Below are 19,850 nucleotides of genomic sequence, written 5' to 3' on the forward strand. Positions count from 1 at the left end.
CATAACATACTCATGTGGAGGATATCTGGTAGAGGGTTGTCGCTCTCTAGTGGATCTTCTCAATGGAATCTCAATTGGTGGTGGAGGTGCCTGTTCAGTTGGTTCAGCATCATCAATTGTAGGTGTATCATCACTAGTATTCTCACCACAATCTTCTTGTTCATCTCCCCCATGATCATCATGAACTACAGGTGAAGGAACTGGACCCAAACTCCAAGGAATATAAACAGAGGTTTCTGGCTTCTCAACATTATCACCATCATCAAACAGTTGGTCTTCAAGAAACACAACATCTCTGCTTCTAATAATCTTCTTGTTCACTGGATCCCATAATCTGTACCCAAACTCTTCATGACCATATCCCAAGAAGATACATGCTTTTGCCTTATTATCAAGCTTGGACCTCTCATCTTTGGGAATATGAACAAATGCTTTACACTCAAAGACTCTCAAATGATTATAAGATATATCTTTTCCTCTCCATACTCTCTCTGGAACATCACCTTGTAGAGGAACTGATGGAGAAAGATTTATCAGGTCAACTGTAGTTCTCATAGCCTCCCCCCAAAATGACTTTGGTAACTTGGCGTGGGAAAGCATACACCTAATCCTTTCTTCAATGGTTCTGTTCATCCTTTCTGCCACACCGTTTTGCTGAGGAGTTTTAGGAACTGTTTTCTCAAGCTTGATACCATGGAACCTGCAATAATTCTCAAAAGGACCCCTGTACTCGCCACCGTTATCTGATCGAACACACTTTAGCTTTCTGCCAGTTTCTCTTTCAACATTGACATGAAACTCCTTGAAAGCATCGAGTACCTGGTCTTTAGATTTCAAAGCAAAAGCCCACACTTTTCTAGAATGGTCATCAATAAAAGTAACAAAATAAAGAGCACCTCCAAGAGTTCTAGTTTGCATAGTACAAACATCAGTATGAACTAAATCAATAACATCAGATCTTCTAGATGATGGATATGTCTGAAATGCAACTCTATGTGATTTTCCAACTAAGCAATGATCACAAGATTTAAGAGATGTACCTTGCAACTCTGGTAAGAACTGCTTTCTAGCAAGAGTTTGAAGTCCCTTCTCGCTGATATGTCCAAGCCTCTTATGCCAAAGATCTATACTTTCACCTTTTCGAATTGCATTAATCTCTCCTTTGTGTAGCTTAGCTTCCATGACATAAAAAGAGTTAATTTTCTTTCCTTTTGCCACAATTAGAGAACCTTTAGTGAGTTTCCATTTACTTTCACCAAAATAATGTGCAAAGCCCTCATCATCAAGTCTACCTATAGATATCAAGTTAAGACGAATATCTGGAACATGCCTTACATCTTTGAGTATCAATTTGCTCCCAATACTGGTCTCCAAGCAAATATCTCAAATACCCACAATCTTAGATGTACCATTGTTTCCCATTCTGACATTACCAAAATCACCAGCAGTGTAAGATCTAAAGAAATCACCATGAGAAGTAACATGAAATGAAGCACCAGAGTCAATTACCCAATTACTGTCCTGAGCTACAAGGCTAACACAACCTTCATCATAAACAATAGTGATATTACCTTCAACAGCAACTATATTGGTCTCTTTTTCATTTTTCTTCATTTCATTCTGTTCTCGCTTCCAAAACCTACACTCTTTCTTCATGTGACCTGGCCTATTACAGTGAAAACATTTGATATCTCTTCTAGACTTGGATCTTCCTCTATAACCATATGGATTTCTGCTATGACTTCTTCCACGTCTTTCTTGTTTTTCAGTAACAAATGCACCAGAAGAAGATTCACCCTGTTCTTTCCTTCTTGCATCTTCATTTAGCAAACTGTCTTTAACCATATCTATGGTTAGAGTCCCCTCTGGCGTGGAGTTACAAATAGTCACCACATACGTTTCCCAACTTTCTGGTAAAGAGCTGAGAAGTAATAATCCCTGCATCTCATCATCTATATTCATTTTCATAGCAACCAACTTGTTTGCAAGACTCTGAAATAGGCTTATGTGCTCAATAATGTTACCACCATCTTTATACTTCAAATTTACAAGCCTTCTGAGGAGAGAAATTCTATTTCCCACTGTCTTTTTCGCAAAAAGATTTTCTAACCTTTGCCAAACAACATCAGCTCTGGTTTCATCTGAAATATGCTCATGCAAGTTTATATCCATCCATCTTCTAATACAGGCAATAGCTTTTCTACGTTGAACTTCCCATTCTTCATCGTCCATAATAGAAGGTTTATCTTTAACCTTGATAGGCTTATACAAATCTTTGCAATAGAGCAAATCTTCCATCAGACGCCTCCAAGTGGAATAATTTGATGAGTTCAATTTAATCATACCATCTGACTGCTCCATTTCAATCACACAAGAAAACTAGCAACAAACAACCTGATGCTCTGATACCACTTGTTGGGAAGAAACCTGTTAATGCGGAATAATTCTTTCCCTCTTTGTGTATCAAAATAGGTTCCTCATCAAAATACCAACTTGATATTTAAATGCTAATATCAATCAGCACAGCATAAACAATAGAGCAATAAATCAATGACCAAATCTTTTTAACGTGGAAAACCAAATGTGGGAAAAACCACGGGACCGTAGTCCACCTCAAACTTCCACTATCAATAATGATGATAACAGGTTTACAGTAGGTCTTCTCTAGAATAACTAGAGGATCAGAATAACATCAAGAACATAGATCTTGGCTCAAGAATACCATATCCATCACATAGGTGGATCTCCTCCAAAAAGAATTCTAGGTCTCACAGAGTGGATATCGCAGGAAAGTACCTTAGAGAGGGTAAACTGCAGATCAACACCATTAGGATTGTAGAGTTTGCTGCAAGGATTCTCCACATAAAATTTGGGCCGAAACTGACAACGTTTGGCCACCGATCGTCAAGCAGAAAAACTCAGAAACCTTACTTTCTCTCTCTATTTCTCTCTCCTCTTTTCTCTCTGCACGCCGTCGCTGTTCACTGTGCACGTACACTGCACGCTGCACGCTGCCCTGCGTTTTTCTCTTTCCTGCGTACCCTAATTTGCCTTACTTCACCTTAATTAGTGATTTGGGCTCAATAGGCCCAATTTGCCATACGTGGGCTGGACCCAACATAGAAGACACAAGAAGATCCTCTATGGACATCAAGAAAGAAAAATCATCTGTAAAGCTAATAGATAATGAACTTCTTTGTCTCTCACTTGATCTGAAACTGTCAGCTTGCTGCAATACACCTCATATCATCAACAATATGTGAGTTCTCTGGGCCATTAACATCGACTGACAGTGGACACAACTCCTATTTTATTTTCATAAATTTCAAGACATGTTTTACATAAATGTGTCCGATATCTGCCCACTATGCCTATCGATGCTTATACTTTGTAGTCTTGGAACATGCTTATACTTTTTATAGTTTTTCACCGGGCTTTATGTAGTAGTCAATAGTTATTTCAATCCTTATGTTTTTAAAAATTATATTGAGATCCTTATATTTATAAAAATAAAATATGAAGATATCTATATAAGATTAAAAACAATACTTTCATAAGATTAAAAATAAAAATAAAAATAAAAAATATTTTATTGAAATAATGAGGTTAAATATTTTACTTTCGTAAATATAGGGATCTCAATATAATATTTAAAAATATAAAAATCCAAATACTAAGGATGTAATTAGTCAGTTTGTATGTGTTAAGCAAGAATGAGACATTGACAAATGCTTGTTGGATTTGCACACAATTAAAAATAAAAAACACTTGGATTCTATTAAAAAGCAGCAAAGATGTTAGAAACATTTCTTGCCTCACCTCAAGAATCCAAAGCTCCTTGTCCATGGCATGGCCTCCAAGCATCGACATGCAGAAAAAACAGATCGACTAAGTTCAGCTGGAAACGAGCTTTCCTCCAAGTCAAACATGATGAACTCCAGGAAATCATTTCTTCGATCTATCAAAAATCTTTGATAAGATCCTTAGACCATCAATATATATTATCCGTGCTTGACAGCTTGTTCGTAGAACTCTTGTTGGAGCTTATCTTAATTTTGTTTTCCTGTTTACAGATTCAGCCTTTCACAATATGCTCATCCAGTTATGTGAACCAACATTACTCTTTTAATCTGAAATGTACCTCATCATCATCATCATAAAAATAAAAAGAGTTGGCAGGGGAACAAGTCTGATGCTATCTTTGTTTATTATATATACATTGCCAACATTGTATCGTCTGGATCCGTGGCGCAATGGTAGCGCGTCTGACTCCAGATCAGAAGGTTGCGTGTTCGATTCACGTCGGGTTCAATTTTTTCCGGAAAAGGGTCATTTTTTGTTGCTTATTTCTTTTGATGGGTCAGGATTTGGGCCAGAGAAATCAAACCCGGCCCGTAGTGTCAGTCCAACCAGTAACGACTGTGCAAACACATGTACATCGTGTTTTTGATATGTTTTGTTGCTTATTTCTTTTAATGGGTCAGATTCGGACCATAAAAATTAAACCCGGCCCGAAATGTCAATCCGACGAGTTGGAGATGTTAACAACCCCTGTGTAAAAACAAATACAACGACTTCTTGATAAGCGCGTCAACTCATTGCATGCAATCATCTTTATGAAATAAATATGATCGTTGCTTATTTCTTTTAATGGGTCATATTTCGGCCAGAAAATTAAACCCGGCACGAAACGTGAACAAAGATATGGATTTATGTGAATAAAGATATTCGAAACCCAATTCATTTCCAAAAAATAAAAAGATTTATCACTTATTTATGTTATAGTTTATTTATTTTATATGATGAGAAATTTAACGAGCATAAAAAAAAATAAAAGACCAGCCCATTCATTAGCTTACTAGCCGAAAGGCTCGTTTGAGTCATCGTGTCCCAACAAAACCCGAGAACAAACCAACATGGATTGACTTACAAGTGCCTGCGCAAAGATTTAATTGAATTATATGTGACATGAAATCTACGTAACTATACATACATACATACATACATACATATATACATTATATATATATATATATATATATATATATATATATATATATATATAATTTTATGATTTTGGGCTATGGTGTCAACATGTCTCAAGTCGGATGGATCCTCGAAGAAAATTACATCCAACCAAATCTTATTGTGGTCGATTCGTACCGAGCATGCTTGCAGCAGGACCACCACTACCATCATCACCACCACCACCACCCCACTGTGAAAGATCATGACCTAACTATATCTAGATTAAAAATTATTTTCTTTCGTGGTTGGGAAAGTTTGTATTGATAAGATAACATACAAATTCAAATGACGGTAATTTTGATGAGCAATAAAAAAAATCATCGATATATTTTTTTATTAAACTAAAAAATACTACATAAAAAGATACTATCTGAATTTGAGACTTATTAACTATATAATAGTGCATTAACAACCAATATGTCTTAATAGAGACTACAAACAAACCAAATTATCTGACAAAAACGAAGTAATTTTTATATTAATTGTTTTTTATTCTCTTTAGGTTTGTTTCATGGGAAGAAAAAAAAAAAAAGAGGATGAAATATTGACAAAAATTAATGACAAATGGGTTATTCTTCTTTGATTAGCAACAACACACTGCCTCGTTTGGACTAAGTGGTGACTGTAGTAGAGATTCATATCCATCTTACTTAGTTCTTCCAATATAAGCTTCGGTTTATTCGAAGCTCAATTAAAGTAAGCATTTTGGTACTCTACTTTAATCCAGTGAGAAGTTACGAGACATGGGAAGTAATATATATATATATATATATATATATATATATATATATATATATATATATATATATATATATATATATATAATTAGAGAGGATGTGAAAGGTGGCCAGCTCCATTGCCCCACCCCAAACCAGCTGTGTGATGGTCCCAAATGATTTAGGACTGTGTGTTATCGTGGTTTTGGACTTATGATGATGATGATGATGTTGTGGTGTGTGCCCAAAAAGCTCACTGTCCCAAGAATGCGTTGGGTACATGTTAGATTAGGTCTTTGTCAGAGGCACAAAAAGAGAGAGAGAGAGAGAGAGAGAGAGTCTGGAGTCTTTGCAATTGGTCCACTCGGATGATTCTGATCCAAAAATATATGCGCCCATCATCATAACCCGTGGACGGGGACACATCGCCATCGATTGCGATTGCATCTTCTGGTTGAAGTGTTCACGTAATATTTGGAAGACCCAACCTTACACCTTTATCAACCGAAAATTAAATTATTTTGTTTGTTCGTCCTTAATTAAATCTTGTGAAGGAAAAAAACAAACCCTACGACGAGTCATGTAAGAAGACTCCTACTTTGTGAGCGAGCGGGTGTGTAAAAGAAAAAACAAATAGAGAAGCTAAATGTTGTAAGACTTTTCTTTTAACGACTAGTTTGTTTCATATATGAAATGTACATGATTGATGATTTAAATAATCTAAATGACTTATCGAGTAGTAGTATTATGGGATGCCAAAAAAAAAATTATTTTTTTTATATTAAAAAAATTATTTTTTTATATTAAAAAAATCTTGAGCAATTTGTGTAATAGAAATATATTTTGAGAGAGAAAACAGTGTGTGTCACTAATAGCTTCCCTCCGCAAAACACATGGTACATAATACAATACACAAAACGTGCATGGGATGTCTCAAAGTTTGAAAGATCAAAATTATCTACGATGGTATATGATACTTGATACGATACATAAAACATGGGCTCAATTTTATCCATGATGGTGGAGAATTGTTATAACATACAGATTAGTCTAACGTCGAAAGATTTATTTATAAGTATATTGCTATTAACATCAATCTCAATATTTTTAGCCAAATGTTTAGATTTAACAAAGTTAAATAGTAAATTATCTCATATTGTATAATTGATATTAGAGTCAACCTAGTAAACAGTTTAAGTTAGGTCTCAAAGCATCATATTATGATCTAATTCTAAGCTTAAGTGAGGGAGATTATAATACTCCGATTAATCTCACATCAAAAAATCATAAAAATAAAATAAAATAAAATTTTGATTTTTCATAAAACAACATTAATGGTAATATTGTTTCAAGATTTTCAAATCATCCACGGTATACTAATAATTATAAATTAAAATTATCTAGCCGTAAGAAATGGGAGATGACTTTCCTTTTATCGGAGAGCCTTGATCCATTATATAAATAGTTGAAAAACTCAAAGCATCGATAGTAATGATCATAAAAAATAACTCAAAATTAACCTTAAACACATAATAAGAAAAATTATATAATCAATAGATTTCATATGCAAATTACACAAAATAAAAGTAAGTTAGATAGGTCCCGATACCTAAGCTAGATAATATATTGGATGAAGGGATGTAGCAATGTAGTAAACTTTTAATAAAATAACTTGATTCTTGGTAGGATTAGGAGCTGACCATATATGCCAACGTCAGCCATCCCATACATGGGAAAAAAAAAGTTAATATCGTGCTTAGATTATAGGGAAAAAAGAAGAAGAAGAAGTTAATTTAGCATAAATAAGTTTATAACTTTCAGGTCTTAAACAAGCTATCATCATAATAGGGGAGCGAGATATTAATCCTAGAATTCTTATCCAAAAGAGAATAATCAAACAAATAGTTCAATTTTTGATAATCTCAAGAAACAGATGAAATCATATCAAAAATCATACTAAACAACAAAGTAAGTTTATGATGGGACATCAGAAATCCAAGAATCATGCAACACATTAATAGATAAATAATAACTAACAAATTTAACAAAATCGAAACTAAGGGGTTCCAAGCAAAAAAAAAATCTTCCAACTTTTTAACAATGTTATGCACCCAATGACAAATTCTCGTATTGGTAAATTTGTTTAGCTTGAATAGAGAACTTGGTAGTGTGGATAATCATGAATCCCGACACCACCTTTAGGAGTGGTTAACACCTTGCAACACAACAAGGATAAATCAAGAGAAATATCATGACTACTTAAAATGAGATATTTTATAGATTAATTAATACAATTAAGAATATCATCAAACATCCAACAAACAAACAAATATGAAAAATATAAAGGAATCGAATTAAGCATACATGAGCTTGGGATAAAAAACTCAAAGTCCAAGAGTTTATCTTCCCTTAAATATTTTGAGTAATCTAATCATGAGTACTATTAGGATATCATGTGAAAAAAAATAAAGGCTTCAAGATATTTAAAAGAAAATTTTCCTTCTTTAATACTTAAAATGTTATAAATATGCCTTTTTAGCATTTTTGTTAGTGTCTTTTGGGGAAATAGATCTTGGATTTATATAGCTCGATCGATCTTAAGGTTGATGGGATGCTCCAATATAAAATTTTAGTGATGCTAATGTATGATTTACAATTGACTTAAAAGAAAAGTAATAAATCTTTAGGAGGTGATGTAACTTGAATAATCAATTAAATTGAAAAGGGTAATTAGCTTATCTTCCCTAGGTTTGTTCACAAGGAAAGTGAAATTTTGAGTGATTAAGAAGAAAAGGCAAGAAGATAATAGATGGTCTTCATGCTAAGATTCCAGACTTGCTTGAGAAAAATGAAAACTAGAAATATTCATGAGACAGGAATAGGAAATAGGAAGAAGATGTGATATAAGTGGAAACTCAATTCATAAAATTAATATCGGTGACGTTAACATATATTCTAAAGCCAAGAAGATAACATCCAAAGCCACTTTATAAAAGAAAAACGATTGATATGAATCTTAATCCAGACATAAGGGATGGATTACAACTCTTGGAATAATAAAGAGAGTGAGACATTTCTCAGGCAATTAAGATATTATAATGGATACAATTTGTTTTCTAGAAATGAGATCTGACACTTTGGCAAGGATATAGGAACTAATATTAAGTAAGAAAATTAATCTAAAATCCTTTAACAGCAATGTGGGGACTTACACTTGGTAAAAGATAAGATAATTTTCAAATGAAAACCATGGAAAACCCTAAGCTACAGAGTCACTAATAATGTTCTAGTAGGTTTTATAGAATTCCATCTGAACCTTGTAATCTATGACTTTTTGCTCCAACCAAGAGAACTCAAGCCTTCAAAAAAAGATCTCATCTTTCTGTAGTAAAGGGGGTCACTAATTTGGATGCATCAGTGCTAGAATTATGCTAATCATCATGCACAAATAATCTAAAATGACTTTGACTTTGGAGGTTGAACGATGTCTCTGTTTCATAAATTAAAATATAAAGGATTGAATTCTTTCACGGTACCTTTCTAATAAAATATGAGTTTGATGATTTTGTTGGCGTCTAGTAGAAACGGATTGATTATAGTTTTTGATATTAAGGTCATATTTAAATTTAGTCCGCCATTTCATGTTTATATGCCTAATAAAGGCTATAGCCCTATTACATAAACATAATGGATTTGATTTTTCAGAGTCAGTTAAATCAGTATGACAATCCTTATTTTCTAAAGAAAAAATTTGATGAGGGACGATTCTCAATTCTGCTTAAGAAGTATTTGTTAGAAAATCTTTTGCAGTAAAGTCCGCAAGCCACCCATTTTTAATCAAAGTTGTAATATTCTTAAATTTCATTCAAAAATTTTAAAATTTAAAATTATAAATTTTAGGATTGATAATGATGACTTAAATTTTTAGAGTAACTTATACTTGATGACTTAAAGTTTTTACAAATCACTCATACTTATATAATTTTTAGAATGCTACTCAAACACAAAAAATGAAACTAAAGCTTTAATATTTAAAAATTAAAAAAATAAATGATCTATTTATTAGTCATGCTTAAAGGTCTTCAGGTGGATAAATCCGATGTCTATATCCACGTAAGGATAAATTAAATAATTTTTTAAAAAATATTAGATATCTAACTTTTAAGATGTTATCCGAAATAGCCAAAGTGCATTTAGTGAGTACCATTAGAACATTTTTTTTAATGAGAAAAAATATATCTTTCTAATATTTAGCCATAAATAATTTAATTATATTAAGGCAAGAGGGTCAACATAAAATCTATCCACGACACTAAACAATTAAAGTTTTTTTCTATTCATCAAGCGTACTATCGTGAAACATCGAAAAACTAATGATGATTTTTAAATACGTTTAAAGCAGAATCCGTTCATAAATATATGGAAAAAGTAGAACTAAGTTTATAAGAAAGGATATGAGCTTAGTTCATAATAGAGTTACTTGCTTAGCAATCCTCTTTTTTTTCTCACCGAATAAAGTTTAGAGAATGTTATAGCAACATCAACAAAGGAATTGTCACATGAAAAAGGTAAGATAAACCATAAGAGCCTTATCTTTATATACTAGGAGAAGAGCTAGAAGAGTTAGCTATTGAAATAGAAGTAATAGAGGGGTCATAAGAGAGAACAATAGAAAGAGAGAGGGAATGGGAGAGAATAGTAGGATTAGGAGGGAGTACAAGGAGACATTGTCTATAATGATTTCTCCCATTAGCATCCCCAAGGTAACATATCTAATAATACTACAACTTGAGTTACACCAACTACAAAGTGTTAATATCGGCTAATAATATAGCTCTTATATCGCTAAAGATTGTATACATTATACCCTAATATAGTTATGGGCATATGTATCACCCTGCATGAGATCCGCAATTTGTAATGCAAGCTCATTGCAATTCATATCGTCGATTATTATCTCCATCATCATTATCTATCAAATTAGATAAAATAACATCTTTGATCATGGACTGCGAATGATATGAACTATTAAATTGATTATAATTCTGCCAAAGACCCTTTAACTATTCATAGCGGATCAATGATAAGAGCTAAAGTTAAAAGGATAAAAGAAGTCTTAACTTGTTTGTTGGAAGACATTTGGAAGGAGCAAGCTGGTCAATACTCAGTCAAGGTTTTATGGATGCAAGAAGAGCCTATAATGATTAATATAATTCAAATAAGTGAATTCAAGGTAGATTAATGAGTGATCTACATTCATAAATTAGGAATATGAATATCATTTAATATATTTAATATATTCATTCTCATTGTATTTAGCCTTTGTACTATATAAACAAGGCTGACTCCCTTTATAAGAAAGTAATTCAGAAGTATAATCATCTTTACACTGGTGAGTGTTTTATTTTTAAGTTCTTGCATGAACTTTAGAACTTATCAAGCTTTTCTGCTTGTGGTGTTCAAACCCCAAAAATATTTTATTTTTCTTTCAACCTATCAAACTTCTTAGTTTATGGTATTATAAGGGAATCAAAGTGATGTTCTAATTATTTCATCAATTTTTTTATTGATAAAGTGATTAGAATAGTTTCCCTTATTTCAATCTTGAACGATCCGTCTTATTTCAATTCGTTAGAGGGTGTTAATTTGTATTTCATATATATCATAGCTCTTTAGCTATCGGGGTGTATGGTTGTTAAGTTGATGATTTTTATCATTTGGTATCAGAGCTTGGCTCAAGTTTGAGGTTTGCACATCCATTTATTTGCTATCTTTTATATTTCTCTTTTCTCTTATTCTTCTTCTTCTTGCACCATATTTATAATTGTTGTTCTTCCTTCGTATTCATTATTATACTTCTTGTGTTATTACTATTCTTCTTTATATCTCCATACTTTATAGTATAAAAAAAAAAAATCAAAGGGCAAAAAAAGAGAGGGAAAAATCAAAGGTACAAAAAGAGAAAGGGATCAGAATTGAAAAAACAATTTACGGATTAAAGGAATTCTTGCAAATTATAAAATTCTATCTTTATTCATTTGAATTCTTATTTTAATTTGGAAATATTTCTTCATTCCATAAATTTTTTTTTGTTCAATTGACATTTGAATTCTAATCTTTGCTTATGATTGAAGTGTATTACACACACCTTTCAATTGGCCTACCTTTTGCTTGCTTTTAAACCTACCCAATTTCACTATCTTTGAATTGTCTCTGAATTGTTTGTTTAGGTACCTTAGTTAATTTAATAACTCAAAGAACAAAATAAGAGAGATAAAAGGCAAGAGTAGTGAGATCAGTATCGAGAAAAACCAAAAATTATATCAAACATGAGTGGAGTTAATCAAATCTAGAGTGAAACACGTGAGGGAGTGTTGGTGAGGCTATTCTAACTTTGTTTTTTAGGTTATAAACATGTACAAAGATAAAGAAGCAAGTTCATCATCAAACGATCTTTTGGTTCAAGCAATATAGTAGCAATTTAAACCTATGTTCAAAGTGATGGGAGATGTAAGAGATCATTTAGAAAGGCCTGATGATGCAATTAATAAATTGCAAGGTGAACCATGGCATGAGAGACAACTAACCTTTGTCAATGATAAATATGATGGTGGCGATGACATAGATGTGTTAGCATAAAATCTGTACTCATGCTATCTGTAATGCGAAAAAACTTTTATGCCAAGATTGAAATAAAATAAATTGGATCTAACAATATTACAATACGTACCTTTCTTGTTGTTTAGAAGAATAAACCTTATCTGATCTATAAGCGCTTTATCTTCGGATCTGAAATATCAATCTACAAGGATCTGCAAGGAGAACTAGATCCTTCTGTTGAATCTCGGATTTTGATGATGAAGTCAATTGTCATTTGTTGTCTAATCTATATGTTGAGATAAGTGTGCAGGATTAACTAAGATGAAAGTTAGACAAGCAGCAGGAGTTGCGCCGGAGTCAAGATCATGATCACGTTGGGAGTTCGACGGAAGTTCGGACGGTCGTCGGAGGTTCTGCGAGAACAGATCCGAGAAGTCCAGAAGCTTGCCAAGCGAAGCTCGTCGGAACTCGCCAAGTGGATCGTCGCAAAGTCCAGGAGTTTGCCGGAAGTCCGCAGAAGAATCACCGAGGGTTCATCGGATGATCGACGAAAGTTCGCCGGAAACTCGCCGGAAGAAGCGATTGACGCATCGGAGCAAAGCTGCAGAAACTGTCTTAGATTTAATCGTAGTTAGCACGTTGATTAAGTTGGAAAATGGGAGGTGATCACATTAGCTTAATCTTGGGGCAATTGGGCCCCCTGAAAAGATTGAAATTGGGCCGAATGGAGCTAACCATTCGGACCCTGATTGCACCAGGAGGTGCAACCGCCTAGGCCAGGAGGTGGCACCGCCTGGGCTAAGTCTCCCAGCGAGACTGGGCGATGCAACCGCCCCAGCCAGGAGGTGCAACCGCCTGAGCTCAGTCTTCGAGCTAGACTGGGCGGTGCAACCTCCCTAACAGAGAGGTAGCACCGCCTGAGCTCAGTCTTCGAGCTAGATTGGGCGGTGCAACCTCCCTGACAGAGAGGTAGCACCGCTTGAGCTCGGTCTTCGAGCTCTGGCAGAGAGGTGCAACCGCCTCAGTCAAGAGGTGGCACCGCCTGGGGCTCAGTCTCCGAGCCAGACTCAGGCGGTGTAACCGCCCCTGACAGAGAGGTGCAACCGCCTGGGCTCAGTCTCCGAGCTCTGCCAGGCGGTGCAACCTCTCCAGTCAGGAGGTGCAACCGCCTGATCCCGGAATTCCGGGATTTGATCGTTTTGAGCTCCAAATTTGAACTGGGTTGGGGCCTATAAATACCCCACCCATTCAGCATAGAAATCATATAGACCTACACCGAAATCTTGATTCTTTCTGTGATTCTAAGAGCTCAAAATTGTTGTAAAGCCTTTAAGTCTCCTCCTTCTGTTCTTTAAGCTTCTGAATTGTAAAGTGAGGAGAGAAAGGTTCTGTAAGGGTTGTCTCCTGAGCCCATCAAAAGGAGTGAAATTGTAAAAGGGCAGTTGGCCTTCACCCATTGAAGGAAGGCAGCTAGTTGACGTCGGTGACCTCGTCGGAGGAGGAAGCCAAAAGTGGAGTAGGTCAAGACTGACCGAACCACTCTAAATCTCTGGTTTGCTTTTATTTCGAGTACCTTATCATTACTGCAAACCTCCTACATAACTACTGTTCTCTGCGCCTTTACGAACAAGTTCTAAGTGCTGATCTTTTCGAATCTGCATTCATACGTAAATCTGTGTTTTTCGTACGATCAGCTTACGTTTGTGTTTTGATTCTGCAAAACTGTCTTCTGCGCTTTTTATGAACTAGCTTCTAAGTTTAGATCTCTTTAAAACTGTTTTAGACGCAAACTACGTTTAGACGTAAAACTGCGTTTAGACGCAAACTGCGTTTAGACGTAAAACTGCGTTTAAACGTAAACTGCGCAAACTATGTTTAAACATAAAACTGTGTTTTAGACGTAAACTTCTTTTAAATGTAAAACTACCTTTAGACGTAAAACTGTGTTGAGAAGCAAACTGCATTTAGACGTAAAACTGCGTTTAGACGTAGATTGAGTTTAGACGCAAAACTGTGTTTAGACGCAAACTGCGCAAACTGTGTTTGGACATAAAACTATGTTTTAGACGTAAACTACTTTTAGACACAAATTGCGTTTAGACGTAAACTGAGTTTAGACGCAAAATTGCGTTTAGACATAAAACTGTGTTTAGACGCAAAATTGCGTTTAGACGAAAACTGTATTTAGACGCAAACTCAGTTTAGACGTAAACTGTGCTTAGACATAAACTGCGCTTAATCTTAAGTAATCTTACAATCGGCTTTTACATCGAAATCGTTTTTATCGGACGAACTCAGCTTTCGTTTTTAAATCGCTGAAAGATTTCCGTTGCACTAATTCACCCCCCCTCTTAGTGCTCTTGATCCTAACAATTGGTATCAGAGCAAGGTTAACTCTCTAACGGATTAAAACCCAAGAGAGATGGCATACGCCGGAAACCAAGATGGGCATTCTATTACACGTCCACCCATGTTCAGTGGGACGGACTACACCTACTCGAAGACCCGAATGAGGATCTTTCTTATTTCTATGGATTTTGAACTGTGGAACCTTGTTGAAAACGGATTTTCAAAGTCTTCTCTTCCAATGATCAATTGGAATGAATTGGAAAAGAAGGCTTTCGCTCTTAATGCAAAGGCTATGAATGCCTTATTTTGCGCACTTGATAAAAACGAGTTTAATCGTGTTTCAACTTGCGAAACTGCATTTGATATTTGGCACACACTTGAAGTGACCCATGAGGGCACAAGTAGAGTGAAAGAGTCAAAAATCAATATGTTGTTGCATTCGTTTGAACTTTTCCGAATGAAACCGAGTGAAACCATTGGCGACATGTTTACCCGTTTCACGGATGTCGTCAACGGTCTGAAAGGACTCGGAAAAAGTTTTTCGGATTTTGAACTCGTAAATAAGATACTAAGATCCCTTCCTAAGAGTTGGGATCCTAAAGTCACTGCTATTCAAGAGGCAAAAGATCTGCGCAACTTCCCTCTTGAAGAACTAATCGGGTCATTAATGACCTACGAAATGACTTGTAAAGCTCATGAAGAGCAAGAAGACATCCTTCCAAAGAACAGGAAGGATATGGCACTCAAAACTTCTGAATGCCACTTGAGAGAAAACTCAAGTGATGAGGACTGTGATGATGACTTGGCACTTTTAACAAGAAAGTTTAAAAAGTTCTTTAAAAGAAACAAGTTTAAGAATGACGCGAAAAATAAACTTGAACCCAAGAAGGACCAAGTGATCTGCTATGAATGTAAAAAGCCGGGACACTACAAGAGTGATTGTCCCCAAGTCAAAAGAAGAACATCAAAGAAGAAGGCGCTTCAAGCAACATGGGACGACTCGAGCGCGTCCGAAGAAGAGGAGACCAACACCGAGCAAGTTGCTCATTACGCCCTAATGGCCATCGAAGACAAGGTAACAAATTCATTAGATGCAGATTTATCATTCGATGAATTATTAAATGCTTTCTATGAATTGTTTGATGAGTGTAAGACTATTAGTGGTAAATACAAATTGCTAAAAAAGGAGTATGATAGTCTTATTTACAAGTTTGATAAGTTAAATGCTGAACATAGTGATAGTTTAAACTCATGCATAAAATGCCTTGATCTAGAAACTCTTCAAAAAGAAAACTTGCTACTTAAGGACACCTTGAAGAAATTCGAGGTTGGTAGCAAGTCATTAAACATGATCCTTACAAACAAGGGTCATGTTCCCAAAAGAAGTGGGATTGGATTTGTGAGGAGTCCTCACCAAAATCCAACTACCTTCGTAAAAGGCCCCATCTTACATGTTAGACATCAAAGCAAATGCAACTTTTGTTGCAAGTTTGGACACAGGATGCATTATTGTCCATTCAGGAAAATTAGTCCAAACAAATTGATTTGGGTTCCTAAAGGAACCATGACAAATTCTATGCAACATGATAGAAAATGTAGATCTATTTATGAGGCACCCAAAAGCAAATGGGTACCTAAACATCATCCTTTCTTGTAGAAAACTAAACCATCGCAAGCTAGGAGCAAGAGATGGTACCTTGATAGTGGATGCTCAAGGCATATGACCGGAGATCCATCCCAATTCTCTAAGCTCACTAGCATAGACGAAGGATATGTCACCTTCGGAGACAACAACAAGGGTAAAATCATTGGCAAAGGAACCATAGGTAACAAATCCAACTTCTCTATTGAAGATGTTTTGCTAGTTGATGGTCTAAAACATAACCTCTTGAGCATTAGTCAATTGTGTGATAAAGGATATATTATCAGATTTGAATCTAATGCTTGCATCATTGAAAAACCGCACAAAAACATATCTATGATTGCATTAAAACAAAATAACGTATACACTATTGACATCAATGATTTATGTAATGAAATATGTTTTTCTGCTTTAAATGAGAATGCTTGGATATGACACAGAAGATTAGGTCATGCTAGCATGAAGCTAATCACTCAAATATCATCCAAAGAACTTGTAAGAGGAATTCCTCATATCAAGTTCATCAAAGATAATGTATGTGATGCTTGCCAATTAGGTAAACAAATTAAGAGTAGCTTCAAATCTAAAAATCAAATAAGCACCTCTAGGCCCTTACAATTGATCCATATGGACTTGTTCGGACCCATCTCCACATCAATCCTAGGAGGTAGCAAATACGCTTTCGTCATCGTGGATGACTATAGCAGATACACATGGACTTACTTCTTAAAACAGAAAAGTGAATGCCTTAGATCTTTTACCAAGTTTTGCAAACTTGTTCAGATTGAGAAAGGTTCTATGATTTCGTCAATTAAAAGTGATCATGGTGGTGAATTTCAAAACCATGATTTCCAGGAATTTTGTGAACTCAATGGATATAGCCATAATTTCTCTACTCCTAGAAACCCTCAACAAAATGGAGTTGTAGAAAGAAAAAATTGAAATTTACAAGAAATGGCAAGAACCATGTTGAATGAACACAACCTACCCAAATATTTTTGGGCCGAAGCCGTAAATACTGCATGCTACATTTTAAATAGAGTTCTAGTGAGACCTCTACTAACCAAAACTCCCTATGAGTTATGGAACAATAAAAAACCCAACGTTTCATATTTTAAAGTCTTTGGGTGTAAGTGTTTTATCTTGAATGAAAAAGATAACTTAGGAAAATTTGATGCTAAATCCGATGAAGGAATCTTTCTTGGTTATTCTACAGTTTCTAAAGCCTTTCGTATCTTCAATAAAAGAACTCTAATTATTGAAGAATCCATTCATGTTGTTTTCAATGAGATTTCCGAAATCACGAAAAATGATCTTGATGAAGATGTTAATTTTGATTCCTTGAATTTAAATGAAACCCCTTCTCCAACTAACAACCTGGATGCATCCACTTCCGAAATATCCTTACCCAAGGATTAGAAGTATGTAGATGCTCACCCTAAGGAGCTAATCCTAGGAGACACGTCAAAGGGGGTTCAAACATGATCTTCTCTTAAAACCTTTTGTACGAATGCCGCCTTTCTCTCCCAAATTGAACCCAAATGCATTGATGAAGCCATGAAAGATGATTCATGGATTATCGCAATGCAAGATGAATTAAATCAATTTGAGAGAAATGAAGTGTGGAAGCTTGTTCTTAGGCCAAATGACCATTTAGTTATTGGTACTAAATGGGTCTTCAGAAACAAGCAAAATGAAAATTGTATCGTGGTTAGAAACAAGGCTAGATTAGTGGCCAAAGGTTTCAACCAAGAAGAAGGTATCGATTACGAAGAAACATTCGCTCCTGTGGCTCGATTGGAAGCCATAAGGATGCTCCTTGCCTACGCTAGCAGTAATAATTTTAAGTTGTTTCAAATGGATGTTAAAAGCGCTTTTCTAAATGGCTTTATCTCCGAAGAAGTTTATGTTGAACAACCTCCTGGTTTTGAAAATGATAGCCTCCCTAATCATGTGTTTAGATTAACTAAAGCTCTCTATGGTTTAAAACAAGCCCCAAGGGCTTGGTATGAGAGACTTAGTTCTTTTCTTATCGAAAATAATTTCACAAAAGGCAAGGTTGATACTACATTATTTATCAAGAATTTTGAAAATAATTTTCTCATTGTTCAGATTTATGTTGATGATATTATCTTTGGCTCTACAAATGAATCTCTCTGTGAATCTTTTGCTAGAACCATGAGTCTTGAATTCGAAATGAGTTTAATGGGAGAATTAACATTCTTCTTAGGTTTACAAATCAAACAATTAAGCAACGGGATCTTTATTAGTCAAACTAAATATGCTATGAATTTATTAAAAAAGTTTAATATGAACAACTCAGGCTATTAGCACCCCTATGAGCACCTCCACTAAGTTAGAAATTGATGAAAGTGGAGAAAACTTTAATCAAAAGACTTATAGGGGTATGATAGGAAGTTTACTTTACCTCACTGCCACCAGACCAGACATCATGTTCAGTGTAGGACTTTGTGCTAGATTTCAATCAAACCCTAAGATATCTCATCTCAAAGCAGTCAAAAGAATACTTATATATCTTAATGGAACCACAAATCTAGGATTATGGTACCCAAAATCAAAAAATTTTGAGTTAACAGCTTATGCTGATGCGGATTTCGCTGGCTGTAGACTAGATAGAAAAAGCACATCAGGATCATGTCAATTTTTAGGACATGCCCTTGTATCCTGGTCATCTAAGAAACAAAGCTCGGTTGCTCTTCAACAAGCGAAGCTGAATATATTGCAGCAAGTGCATGCTGTGCACAAGTTGTATGGATGAAAAACACTTTAGAAGATTACAAAGTTAATCTTAAAGATATTCCCATTAAATGTGATAACACGAGTGCAATATGCTTAACTAAAAATCCTATACAACACTCAAGAACAAAACATATTGATATTAGACATCACTTTATACGAGATCATGTCACTAATCATGACGTAACCATAGAGTTCATTGATACCAAACATCAACTGGCTGATATTTTTACAAATCCTCTAAGTGAAGAACAATTTGATTTCATTAAAAGAGAATTAGGAATGTTGATGTGTCCGAATAGATGAATTTGTTAAAATTATTTTTCGGACTATATTGAATGATCATATCACTTGATTGCCATGTTTATATGTGAAAATCTGTAACAAAATCTTGTCCAAATGCATCTTATTTGTTCGAATGCTATAAAACATATTTTCTCGTACACTTTCATGAAAAATAAGTTTCTGAAATAGATTTGATGAAGTGATTCATGTGTATGTATTACATCCTGCAAAATCTTTACATAGACAATGGATTATAACAAAAAGGGGAAGACATATTTAAAGCAATCTATGTAAAATTCCTCTATAAATTATTTTCCTGGTATCATAATTACTATGCTTTTTGTTGATGACAAAGGGGGAGATATATGAATTGATAAACACTGTCATGATTAGAAATACTATGAGTGATGCTATAAACACTGCTATGATTATGCCATCCTTGCATCACCAAACGATATATGAACATGTGCTAA

General features: G+C 34.8%; 1 non-coding gene across 1 annotated transcript; it reads left to right on the forward strand.

Annotated features, from left to right (window-relative positions):
- Positions 1–4,239: 4,239 nt before the first annotated feature.
- TRNAW-CCA (transfer RNA tryptophan (anticodon CCA)) lies at positions 4,240–4,311 on the forward strand. Its single transcript has one exon. It is a non-coding gene; the product is annotated as a tRNA-Trp (tRNA).
- The last annotated feature ends 15,539 nt before the right edge of the window (positions 4,312–19,850 follow it).

This window comes from Musa acuminata, chromosome BXJ3-5, assembly GCF_036884655.1.
Source record: "Musa acuminata AAA Group cultivar baxijiao chromosome BXJ3-5, Cavendish_Baxijiao_AAA, whole genome shotgun sequence".
NCBI lineage: Eukaryota > Viridiplantae > Streptophyta > Magnoliopsida > Zingiberales > Musaceae > Musa > Musa acuminata.